The following is a 13,814-nucleotide window of genomic DNA, read 5'->3' as shown; positions in this document are numbered from 1 at the left end:
GTATATGTATGGATTGTGATAAGAGTTGCATGAGCCCCTAATAAAATGTAAACAATGAATAAATAAATAAAACAAGGGGAAAAAATCCCAGGCTCATTAATTGATACCATGCCAACATAGGAGTCTTGACATCCTCAAGGGACACAGATTGTGGTTTTGTTTTGTTTTGTTTTTAATGACCTTTAGTTTTGATAACAACATGAAGTATGAAAGATCAAATCAGAGCTCTGGGATGGAAGGAGTATAGTTTTCCAAACAAATTACCCGAGGACAGTTTTCCACCCTGGAAGAATAAGCAGGTACATTTTCGGGAAAAACAATTTCTTGGCATAAATTCTCCTGGTTTTTACTTCACCAATTAAGTCTTCAGATTTCTTAAAACTTCATAATAGGTCTATGTGATTTTCCTTTGTCTCCTTTGATGTTCTGTAAAACACTATAACCTTTCCTAAGCTGACATCTCTGTCTTGAATTTAACTGGCTGAGCTGGTCGCCTCAGAAGTCGCTTTTTCACCTGGATTTTTTTAACGCACCATTCCAAGATAAACACAAGTGCATTACTGAGAGAATGTGTTTGTAGCCTTCACTGATTGCAAAGGCATATTTAAACACACTTCAGAACAAAGTCAGATGAGATGGAATCTGAGGTTTTCACACAGATGTAGTCCCTGCAAAACAAGTTCCAATAGACACACATCAATAAACGGCTGCCGACAAAGGTGCTCAAAAAGATACGTGTTTTTGTTAGGTACTCAGAGACCCTCGTAGGACAGAGCGGACCGTCGCTGGATCCTGCACCATCCTCACAAATGTACTTATGTTCGCAGCCAGTGTTGGGGATACGTGACTCAATTGCAGCAACTGCGAGTGTGAATTCATTTTCGCAAGGCCCTTCCTCTTTTTCGCTGCTTTTCTACCTTAGCAAGCAGGGCCTAGTCTTTAGACAACATGACCCCAGTCCCTGAGCGGAAGCGTTGCCGTTCAAGGGCAGTCTGGTCATACTTCTTCCAAGGCAGTGTGTTCCTTCTTTGTGTCGTCCGTGGTGTTGTCACTGTTCTGTGCCAGCACTGTATTTCAAATGCATCTGTCTTCATTTTTAGTCTGCCTTCCTTATTCAATCTCCAACTTTCACCTGCATAGGAGGTAAATGAAAATATCATGGCATGTTAGTTCTCAAAGTAACCTCATTGCTTCGCAGCACTTTAGAGGTCTTGTGAAGATCTACCCAATGCAATGCATCTTTTGATCTCGACTGCTGCCTCCATGAGCAACCATTGTGATTCCAAACAAGGTGAAATCCTTGACAACTTCAATCTTTTCCCTCGTTCTCCCGATGCTATCTGTTGGGCCAGTCGTGAGTTCTTGATATTGAGTTGTATTCCAGACTGAAGGCTGTAAACCTTGATGTTCACCAGCAAGTGTTTCAAGTCCTCCTCACTTTCAGCAATCCAGATGGTCTCATCTGCATATCACAGACTGTTAATAAACTTTCCTCCAATCCTAATACCAAATTCTTCCGTCTATAATCCAGCTTTTCTGATTAGTTTATCAACCTACAGATGGAGAGGCTACAACCTTGGACTCACACCTTTTATTCATGTTAAGCCATGCAGCGTCCCCTTGTTTCCATCAACTCAACTGCCACTTTATCCAAGTCTAAGTTCTCCATGAGCACAATGAGGTGTCTAGAATTCCCATTTGTTTTGAAACTATACATACTTTGTTATGATCCACATAGTTGAATGCATTGGTATAGTCAATGAAACACAAGTAAATATATTTCTGGTAGCCACTGCTTTGGACCAAAATCTAACATCAGCAAGAACCTTTCCTGCTTAAGGTCCTCTTCTCATTTGAACCTAAACCCCTGTGAATGTACTTCTGCAACCATTGTTGGATGATCTTCAGCAAAACGATTCTTGCATGTTATATTAATGATATTGTTCTATAATCTGAGAATTCGATTTAGTCTTCTTTCTTTGGAATGGGTACAAAGATGTCTTCCCCTCAGTTGGCTAAGTAGCTGTCTTCAAAATGTCCTGACACAGACGAGCGAGAGCTTGCAAGGTCACCAGCTTGTCGAAACACCTCAGTGGCACTCCATCAATTCCAGGACCCTTGTTTTTGGCGAATGCAGCTTGAACTTCCTTCCAACCATTGGCTGTTGCCCTTACTTTACCTCCTGAAATGGTGGGATGTCCATTAGTTCCTTTCGGTACAGTGACTCTGTATATTGTTTCCATCTTCTTTGGGTATTTCCTGCCACATTCAAAATGTTGCCCATAGACTCTTACATTATTGCAATGTGAAGTTTGAACTTTTCCCCTCAATTATTTATTTTAAGATATGTTAAGTGTGTTCTTTTATTTATCTTTTTGGTTTTCTAACTCTAGGTGTTTACAGATTTCATTGTAAAAATTTACTTTGTCTTCTCTAGTTTCCCTTTGAACACTTCTGTTCAACTTTTACTTTGTAATCTCGTCCACTTGTCATAGCTACTCTACAACTAAAAGCAAGTTTCCGAGTATGCTCCAGCATCCATACTGACCTTGACTTTCTCTGGTTTTTAATAACCTTTTGCTTTCTTCGTGTCTGCTCTTCTTGATGGCCTCCCCGTGTTCGCCAGGTTCTGCCATTAGTTGTCAATGGGGCAAATCTGTTTCTGAGATGTTCTCAAAACTCAGGAGGCATAGACTCCAGTTTATATTTTGGCTCTCATGGCCTTGTCTTCCTTTTCTTCACTTTCAACATGAACTTGCCTAGGAGCAGTTGGTGGTCTGTTCCACAGCTCCTGGCCTACTTTCAGCTGCTTATATTGAACTTCTCAATCACCTCTTCCCACACATAGTCAATTTGCTTTCTGTGTATTTTACCTGAAGTTCATGTTTTGTTGAAAAATATATTTGTATGAATAAGTCAATGGACTTGCAAAATTCTATCCTGTGATTATCACCTTAATTCTGATCACTAAGATCATATTTTCCAATCACTGTTCCTTCTGCTTTATTAGTAACCAATAACTATCAATACATATTGGTTTCATGTTTGATCAATTTCTGACTGAAATCATTGGTAGAATCCTTCAATTTCCCCATCACTAGGTTCTGTGGTTGGTACATAAATCTGAATAATAGTTGTTTTGATTAGATTTCTTTAATTTGGATAGATATAATCCTATCACAGACAGCATGGTACTTCAAGCTAGATCTTGAAATGCCACTTTTGAAAATGAATGCAATGCTAATCCTCTTTACTGTGTCATTTCTAGCATAATAAGCCCGGTTATTTTCTGTTTCAAAATAGCCAATACCTGTCCATTTTGGCTAATACCTAGGATATCAATCTTGATGCATTCCATTCCTTTTTTGAATATTTCCACTTTTCCTAGATCACACTTCATACATTTCAACTCCCAGTTATTCGCCGTGCTTTCCAGCTGTCTCTTCTCATTGAGTTGTAACCTATCAGGCACTGAAGGTCCCAAGGCCTTGATTCCCACGGGCTAAATCACCTCCTAATGATACACTTTACTTTCTCAAGGCACCTCTTCCCACAGTCCTACTTTGAATGTCTTCTGATCTGAGATGCTCATCTGCTTGCACTAAGTCCAATAATGTCCTGCTTCCATCCCTTGGGCCTCCAGTATCTGACAGTGTTTGGATAATATACAAACGGTTGTTAGGTGCTAGTTCCTCCGAAGTGCACAGCCAACTCCTCCATAGGTTACAGTATGTTCTTAATGTGAAAGCGCCTTGGAAAGCTATTCGCTTTGGGTGACCAAGCTGGCGTTTCTAAACCAAGACATAACGTCTAGCATCACAGCAACACACACGCCACCACAGTCTGACAAATGGACACACAAGTGGCAGATACTTGTTCTAGGTCCTTCTAGAAAATTAACACATTTAGTGGCATGGAAATAAAGCAATTTTAAGGGAAAAAATACTATATTTTTCACAAACTATCATCTTAAGATCTTTTAAAATTATTCAAGTTTTGCAACAAATTTATGGGAATGCCACTCCTCACAAAGCACCTTTAATCTGGATCAGACTTTTAAAGATTTTGAAAACTTCAAGGTGAGTCCAGAGAAGAAAATTGTCAACCATGATGAATTGCGACTGAAGTCCAGAAACTGGTAGAAGAAGTTTGAGCATTATCTTTGGTATTAGGCTGAGTTTTCTAGAGAAACAAAACACATTACACTCTTAGATTTATAAGAAAGGTGCTTTGTAACAAGGTAGAAATTTATATCAAGAAAGTGGCCCAGCTCAGTACAACTCAAGTACATGGTTTTGATGCTAATGGGACTTCAGACAATTCCAGCTACCGAACAATGAAGCAGGAAGGTGGAGTAAGAAGCTGGGAGATCAGATGGTGGAGGGCATCTCAGAGTTCATGGATCTGAGATCAGCAGGAACATGCCAAGGACATGTTCTTCTGGTGGGAAAGCCACATAAATTATTGACCCCAAAGCCAGATGCAGGATCCAAAAAAGAAGAAGAGAGACCACTCCTCCACAGTGGCTCTTACTAAGAGACCACATCCCCAAGGGGGTGGCATTAGGCTTTGTTCTGACCGGAAGTTTGGACTCCGCCCAGGCCTTCCCACAGTTATACTAAGTTGACACACAACTTAGTCATCACACCATTGCTGTGTTAACTACTTAAGTGGAGATCTCACTGCTTCTGGGTTTTTATTTTCAGGGAACATCTTGGCTGCAGCAATGTCTGGCTGGATGCCAGAAGTGTTGGAAAAGGCTTAGCTTGCTTGTGGAACTGAATTTCCCACTGGTCTTTTATGCAATATAGAAGCTAGTGAAGATGATTATATGAAATTAATCATCACTGAGGATGAGTCTTGGATTGGCCACTATGAAACAGAGAGCTAGTTTTAATCAAAACAGTGGCTTCTGAGGGGATCTGCTGAAAATGTTAAATTCAAGGCAGATAGACCAATGAAGAAGGTTATGAAAACTATTTGGGGATCCCAAAGGGGTAATCTTGGTAGATTTTCTTGAAGGACACAGGGAAGTCATGGGCATTCATATGCAGAGAGTGTTGGAAATTGGAATACTGCATCGAAGAGAAAAGTCCAAGAAAGTGGCACCGAATGGTTTTTCCATGACGACGCTTTACCTGCTCCAGGCCTGTGATAGGAGAACTTTCCCTGGAGTCCTTGCCCCGACCGTCCTACAGCTCTGCTTTGGCTCCTGTAGATTTACTTTTCTGACCAAAATTTAAAGAATATGTCAAAGGTAGATGATTGGTTTCCCTCTCTTGAAGATGTCCAAACTGACATGGTGACCTGGTATATGTGGATGAGCATTTAATCTTTCAAGGAATCGCTGGAGAGGCAGAAACACTGCCTTCAGAATGTACAGACCTGGATGGAGAATATTTCAAGAAACAATAGCTTCCTAGTTGATAACTTTGTTTAACATACACTCCTATGGTGTCATAACAATATATTTGGACTCAATTGCACATGCACGTATGGTATGTACATATATTTAATTTATAGTGGTATATATGACTGATGGATCATCAAATAAAAACTTTACTGTATGTTGCATCTATCAAAATTATAATGTCGCAGGAAACTATAAATTAATTATGAAATACATGTCCAGTGTGTGTGTGTGTGTATAAAATTCCCAACGGAGAAGCAGGCAGAGAGGAGTATAATCCTCAGGAGGTCTGTTGGTTGGTTTGTGCCACTCTGGCCTTGGACACTGGCATGGATCGGAATGGCCTGGAAGGCCTGGTAGATAGTAGACTGCTGGACTTCACCCTCAGCATCCCTTATGCAGAAAGTCTGATTTGGTTTCTGAATTTTCATTTTCTAAACTTGTTCACAAGCAATGACAACAATATTGGCCCAGGAATCAGACTTTATGAAATATTATTTACAACCAAAGGTAAAAGGCCAAGCTGATATCAGCCTTTCTCTTTATCATCATCTGAGTCAAATAAAAGCTGGAGAGGACCTTACTTAGGAGCAAACATCTATTAGCGGAATTGTAATGGAGTTTCTCTCAAACCAAGCAGTGACCAGGTTTATAGGTTTGTTCTTGGGTGTGTGTTTAAGTTGAATTGTAGACAAGTCAGGACAGGTGTATATAGTTCTTACTTAGCCTTATTTTAGTTAGCACAAGAAAAGGTTTGAGAACATTTCAATGATTTAAAAGCTGTGGCTGAAGAGAGTGAAGGTGATTTTCATGGAGAATGTATCTCAATTAGGGATAGGTACTATTGTTTAAAAAGAGGGTCCATTTAAATGCATTAAGGGACATGTGTGAGCTGTTTGTTAGTAGGACTTTGGAACCTGGGGACTCCTTGTTCTTAAAATACTGTACATTATAATAAACTAAGCTTTTTAAATTCCCATAACTAAAGCTTCCTCCATACTAACAAAATCAGAATCTCTAGGCACGAGGGACAGACATTAGCGCTTCAGAGCACTCCAGGTGATTGATTTGCAGCCAAGTTTGAGAATAACTACTGGGGAATAGACTCTTGCAACCTGGCCCATACCCACTGGTGACCAGCAACATCCAACATAGTACAAATCTCAAAATTCTTAACATCAGAAACACATAGTCAATCTTTGGTTAGTAATTATTATTTAGCCATTATTTGCTTTTCTATAAGATATTTGTTGTAAAAATGTTATAAAACACTTTTATAACTACATAATTGATATCTACATATTATGGGTTTTCTAAATTCAAAGACTATTTATAACTCAATTATGGTTTTCCTGGTGACTTCTACCTCTCCATCAGTCAACTGATTAATGGATCTCTATTGTTCACCTACCATTTTTTTTCATTTTCTGAGTTCTTCAGATGTAACCCAAGACTATGAATTGCTTTCCATAGTCAGGGTGATACAATAAGCTAGTTGAAAAATAGTACATAATCATTCAACTTATAGAATCTATTGTCAGACATTAGAAATTCAAACCTAGGGTTCATATTTTTAGCTGTATGAGTTAGGGTCTATTCTGTAGTGTTTCTGAGTCTCTTATTTGTATAGAGAAGCTAACAGCAATATGAATTTCCTGTGATTATTGTTGACATTATGTGAAAGAATGTCAGGAGGCAATTCATATGATAACACAGGAAGAATTCAATGATTATAACCTATTTTATTACTTTGCCATTTTCATAATGCTGTGTCCTTTACTTTGGTTGAAAAATAAACCAAGGCACTTGTCAGAAGTTGTATCCGAAGTCTGTGACTGGAGGACCCTTTCATTGTTGCATTGGCGGTCAGTTTTGTTTGTTTTAATCATTGAAGACCCAACATTAAGTCTACTGGCTTTAATAGAAGCTGTTTGTGAATGAATGAAGTTCTAGCTACATGTTTGTTTCACTTTCACCCTGACTCATAGCCTGATAGGATAAAATAGAAAGTCTCCATATGTCTTTGGAGATTGTAAATCTTTATGGGAGCAGATAGTCGTATATTTTCCCTGAGAATGACTGGTGGGTTTGAACTGCAGACCTTGTGGTTAGAAGCTCAAGGCATAACCGATTATGCCACCAGGGTCTACTTATATCTGTATGGCTACATAAAGCGCAAATGGGAATGATCTTGGGTGAGAAAAGCAGTCAGCCTGCATGATAAATTCAGCAATAGGGAGATGGATTGGGAAGTTTTCTGAAGAGCTACCATGTAGAGGGCATGGTATAAGTAAGATAGTCAATATTTTAGACTTTGTGTGTCACATACAGTATTACTTTTTCTACTCTTTGATCTTCTCCTATACTTTTTAAAAAAACCTTTTGCAGATGCAAAAAGCCTTTTGAGCGCTGGTGCTACACCAAAGGAGATTCCTGGCTGGCCTTGACCATGGGTTGTTTACCGAGACCCCCGACCTAGAATACTCTAGAATACATTGCTGCGACTGTCCCTGTGGTATCTGAACTAAGACTTGAGTAATACCATCTGCAACTTTCAGCCACATTTGCAGAATATCCATGAAAGTGCCCAGGAATTGAAAATGGTTACAAATATGCATAATTTCCCCGGAACTGTGGACACAATGGTTCAAGCCATGTCAATACTGCTCCCACCGACATGAAGAACCCCTTAAAGGGAGGCAGCTGTGCATGATTTACTTCACTCTCAGCAACCCAATTCAGTGTCATGTGCCAAGAATCTGAATTATGAGGCAGAGGCCAAAAAGGCACAGACTTCTGGTAATGAAGTGTCAAGCCACAGAAGGACAAAATGAATGCAAATATTACATATATTTGAATAAAGTTAATATTCAGTAACAGAGAATATCATTATTTGTTCATAAATCTGTTTGTGAAAACAGATGCATAGCTTTTATCCCCCCAAAACACTCATAATGTACCCTGTTTTTGTACTGGAAATACTTATTGTGCCCTCAAAATATGCATCTTTAAAATATCAATTTTCACTATTTGGAATAAATTAACCTACATTGTGTTGATATAATACAAACAGTTTATACAATTAGTGAAATTTCACATATAGTGTTTTGCTTGTGCCTATTTAAATTTTCTTAGCTATTTTTCTCTTTAGTCTAATTTTTTATATTCTTTGGGAAACTTTTGAGAAAGCAAAGCACATACATATGAACACATGTGTAATTCATCCATTTATGTATTTTAAGAATTGTAAGGCTTGAAATTAGATTTTTACCCAAAAGATTGTCTTTATCTTTCCCTGAAAGCTTTAATAGTCATTATCAGTCATCTAACCCATGGAGGAAAAATAAAATGTATTTCTGGAACCATTTCAAGACCAATTGACTTTACCGCCTACATGCCAATTTTACAGGATTATTTGGGAAATGAAGCAGAGGGCAGTTGCTGAGAAAGCACAATAGGAACTGTCTCAAAGTAAATTAATATGAACTAAACCACATCATCTTGGTGTGTTACATACTGGTAAGCAATGTTGTGAAGAAGTATGCTAGAGTAACCGTGTTTTATGAAACAACAACAAAAACAGGGTAGTCATCTGTGATATATGAAGTACAATTTATGTTGAATATACTAGCATGTAATGTTATATTTATTACAATAACTACTATCCTTATAAAATACTTTTGACACACACACATGTACATACAAGCATAAACATGAATACTGAGATATAGTTGTAAACATGGCTATTTCTTGCTTTTAGAAACTTTGCTATTTTCATTCTATCCTCAAAATTTTGTGATTGGAAACAGTTTTATCTAAAGCATGATTTGTAAGTACAGTGTGCTATGTGTAACTCGTGGAATGAGTGTCTTCTGAGATTTCATGGGTAGCCACTGTCAATCAGTTCGTGTATTACTAAAGAAGGGAGGGGGCACGACCTAAGAGAAGAAAGTCTGTTTCCCACTAAATCCTCCATAGTGAAGAAGGGCAGCTATTCATAGAGGGGTTCACTGGAAGCAAAACAAGAGCAGTGTCAGTGATTGAAGGGAAAAACACTTGTTGAGCAATTTTGTTTTCTCTAAGTTTATTACAAAAAGGGCTTCTTAATGGATTGACTAAATATATTCAAAATTTAAATTTGATGTTTCTGTTGTTATTGATGCTTTCGTGGTTACATGTTGGGCTGTTCACTGCAAGATCAGTAATTTGAAATCACCAACGGCTCCGTGGGAAATAAGATGAGGCTTTCTACTCCGGGAAAGATTTCTACTCTTAGAAAGCCACAAGGGTAGTCCACACTGCCCTGCAGGCTCACTGTGGCTCAGGATAGAATCAGTGGCAGTGTGTTTGCATTTTGAAATGTTATTGATATGCATGCTCATTGAGTCAATTATGTTCATTTTAAGGCTTCCATAGAAGCTACAATAAGGTTGAAATAGTAATGAAATAGACCCAAGTATACAGTTGAAGAGAATTGGGAACTTGAAATTGTTTTATGAAAGAAGATTAATAAGCTAACAACTTCAAATGAGATTAATCAAGAAAACAGAATAAAAATCGAGAACTGGAAACAAGATAATTAAAAGATCTAAAAGTTTATCATCCTGATGCAGTTTTAAACTATGATAGACACAAGTTTTTACATTTATTCTGTGAAAAGATGGCATCCAATTGTTCCTTATATTTGCGCTCAGTTTAATGAATAACTTGTATTTAAAAATATCAAAACATAAGGTTTAATTTCAGAAGTTATTCCACATGTACCTGAAAAAAATCTAATTCACTGACATGTCAGTGACTCACTGACACTCTGTGTAGGATTTTTGAGATTGAAAATCTTAGAAGATAATCCCTCATCTTTCTCCTGAGGGGTGGTTTATGGGTTAGTAAAGTCAGCCACAGGGTTGGCAGCCCAGTGTCTAGTCGACAGCTCCACAGGGCTGCTTTGTATGCATAGGGAAACAACTTTGATTCTAAGAATAAACAAATTGCTTGAAGATGCTAGGCACAATGAGGTTCAGAAAGAGAAGGAGAGGTAGAAGACTAGACAGGCAACCCTGGGTTAATCTTAATTGATTATGCCTGGATAGCTCTCTTTCAGTGATCAACTATGAGGTTGATGCTGGTTTGGCTGCTAACAATTTGACCTTTTACCTACCTGCAAAGAGCCCAGGTGGAGCAGAGGTTAAGCACTGGGCTGCAAACTACAAATTTGGTGGTTCATTCTCTCCAGCCCCCTCACAGGAGAGTGATGAAGCTGTCTGCTTCTACAAGTTACAGTCTCAGAAAGCCTACAGAGAGATTCTACTCTGTCCCATAGGGTCGCTGAGAGTAGAAGTAGACGCCTAGGCAGTGGGTTTAGTTTAGGGGACCCATCTAGATCCTCAGGCTTGTTAACATATAAATTATGGAGTGATATTTGGACAAATATCTTTTTCTGCCAGGGTTTTGAAGTTTGAGTCAGACCTTTTTTTAAAACATTGTTAACATTTGATTTGTGGATCAGGAAAAAAAATCTTAAAATTACAGTAAGCTATCTCTGTTTTTTATTATTAAACACTCGTTACCCAAAAGATATATTGGAACTGATTCTCCAACACTTTCAGTTTAATAGGTAAGTTTATAGCTTCTTTTGTCATCTGGAACACGGATGATCAATCATTACATTACCTTGAGTGTGCCCATCATTATTTATAAACATACAGACACACACACACTCATGAGGGGTACCCCCAAACTCCAGAGCTGCGCTGAGCAGAGTGGACCTTTAGTAGCATGCATTTTTCTTACTAGGTGAGCATCAAACAACTTGGTCTGAGTCAGTGCACCCAGTGACATCACTTGGGAAAGTTCTCCATGGTCACAGTGAATTTTTTCATAAAAGCAGTTTCACTCAAACCTCATTTTTTTTTCTTTGTGATGGCTGATTGAAGGGCACAGGATGAGGCTGTGAAATACTGTTTCCTGCTCAGGAAATGTGCCACAGAAACTGTTATGATGTTGAACACAAACTACAAAGGCAGTGCTATTGGATAAACTCAAGTGTACAAGTGGATTCTCGTTTCAAAAATAGGTGAAATGTCAATCGAAGGCAAACCTCATTAGACTGTTAATCAAGCTTTTTATTTAGAGGTTCTGAAAAGATCACTTAATAGTGTGTGATGAAAAGCCTGATTTGTGGCAGATGGGAGACTGGTTTAGTCACCACGACAATGCACCTGCTCATGCAGCCATCTCTGTGTGCCAGATTTTTGCAAAACATAGCATGCCTCACTCACCCAACACACCCTTTTCACCTGCCTTGCTCCTTGCAACTTCTTTTGTTTCTGTGAATGCAGAGGGACATGCAAGGACAGCAATTTGATGATGTAGAAGAGGTGAAGGAAAAAAAACGAGGGAGGTGCCGTCAGCATCCAAACAGATGAGTTTTTAAAATATTTCCAAGAACGGAAATGCAGATTTGACAAATGTATTAAGTGTAATGGAGGGTACTTTGAAGGTGATAGGGTTGTTTTGTAATATATATATATATATATATATATATATACACACACACACATACCAAAATAGTTGTAATTTACAAAAAAAACTTTGAAAATAAGGGAAAAAAAGAAAGAAATTTCAGGTTTGGGGGGGGTATCCCCTCATATATGAAGATTGATTACTATTTCCAAATCTATTTTTGGTACTATACCACAAACTGGTACTTGTAGTTGTCTCTGAGGATGGTGTAAGTGTTAGACTGTAAGGAGAGTTTCTACCTATTCTAATATTTTGCTTACTGGAATTGAAATGGCTAAAGACAGTTCCCATAAATATAATACTTACTAGGAAAGGAGCACTGAATTTAAATACGGAATATTTTAAAAGATTGAATATTTAAAAGCTATCATTAAAATGTATTTAGAAAAGCTTGATAAGCCTGTCATGGAGTGTTTTCTGACTCAAGGAACGAGTAGAACTTCCCCATGTTTCTAAGACTGTCATCTTTGCAGGCTACAAGGAGTGACTGTTGGACTCAAACTCTCAACCTCTTGGTTAGCAACTGAATTCTTTATCCATGTGGTTACATGGCACCCTTTTATGGTGTGCTTCACTAACCAACTTCCAAATTCACTGCCCTCAAGTCAATTTATACCCACAGATGCCCTATAGAACAGGGTACAACTGCCCTGTTGGGTTTCCCAAACCTTTACATCTTTTCAAGAGTAGAGCACCTCAGCCAGCGTGTTCTAATTTCAGAACCTGTCATGAACACCTCAGTGTGTAGTTCACTATGCCACCAGCAGCCGCCATCACAACAGAGACACTTAAAATATATATTTATATTTTCATTCTTCTGCAACAACATTGAGTTTGATATAGGATATGTACATGAAAGTACTCAGAGGAATTTATCTCTTCAACCCTGAAATGCAGTTAAATATAGATGTTGCCCATATAATCACAAATTGAAATATTGCTTACAATAGCACATATATTGTTTTATGGAAGATTATGGAAACAACTTATCCAGTTTATAACCAATGCTCTATAAATTATGTGGAAGTGTTATCATATCCTCAGGACAAAAACCTCTTTAACTAGGAAAAAGTTGTAGGTGACATCTCAGCTTATAAAGAGAAAAGTTCATTAGTTACATTTTATGCTATTAAATTTGTCTCTCCCTCTGCTTAGTCTCCATCTGAGTGGGGTAGATGGCTAAAAGCTTTTCAGCTGGCAACAGGAGGAAGACAAGTCTAATATATATAATTATCATGCATATATATCCTGGGAAAAAATTAAGAATTCACATTATCAGCGGATACTTCCTACTGATATTTTCACTTGCAGAGCAAAAAGCGGAGCGCATGACCTAATGGTTCTGGATCATTCCACATCACATATATTCCCCAGTGAAAAGAAGGGAGGTGGATGGTCTTCGTGAACTAAAATTCCCCAAAAGAAACTCTCACACATTTCTGCATCAAGAACCAAGTGAATGGTTTTGTCCAATATTTCACAGAAAGTTATGGCTTTCCCCAGACACTCAGCGGTATTTGCTAGTAACCGGCACAGACGAGAACAATGATAAATGATGGTGGGCAGGTGACAGTCAGCTTGCTTAGGAATTGTACCAGATGCCAAGGATGATTTTGACATGATATTTAAAAGGTTTCTTTTTAATTTGTATAATGACCATACTCAGTTAGATGCATGCCATTAAATCACTTTCCTTCTTTATGGAAAAAAAAAACATTGTTCTAGACTCTCCCCCTCAAATGTCCAGTAGAACAGTTATTAGCAACTGAAAGGTTTTAACATGTGATAAATGAGGCATTCAAGGAAACATGAATGCATTTTACACTGTGTTTGTAATTTGTTATATACTATTCTAAAAGTTATGCTTGCCATTTATAAAGCT

This window comes from Tenrec ecaudatus, chromosome 9 (genome assembly GCF_050624435.1).
Source record: "Tenrec ecaudatus isolate mTenEca1 chromosome 9, mTenEca1.hap1, whole genome shotgun sequence".
Classification (NCBI taxonomy): Eukaryota; Metazoa; Chordata; class Mammalia; order Afrosoricida; family Tenrecidae; genus Tenrec; species Tenrec ecaudatus.
Note: the sequence above shows the minus strand (reverse complement) of the source record.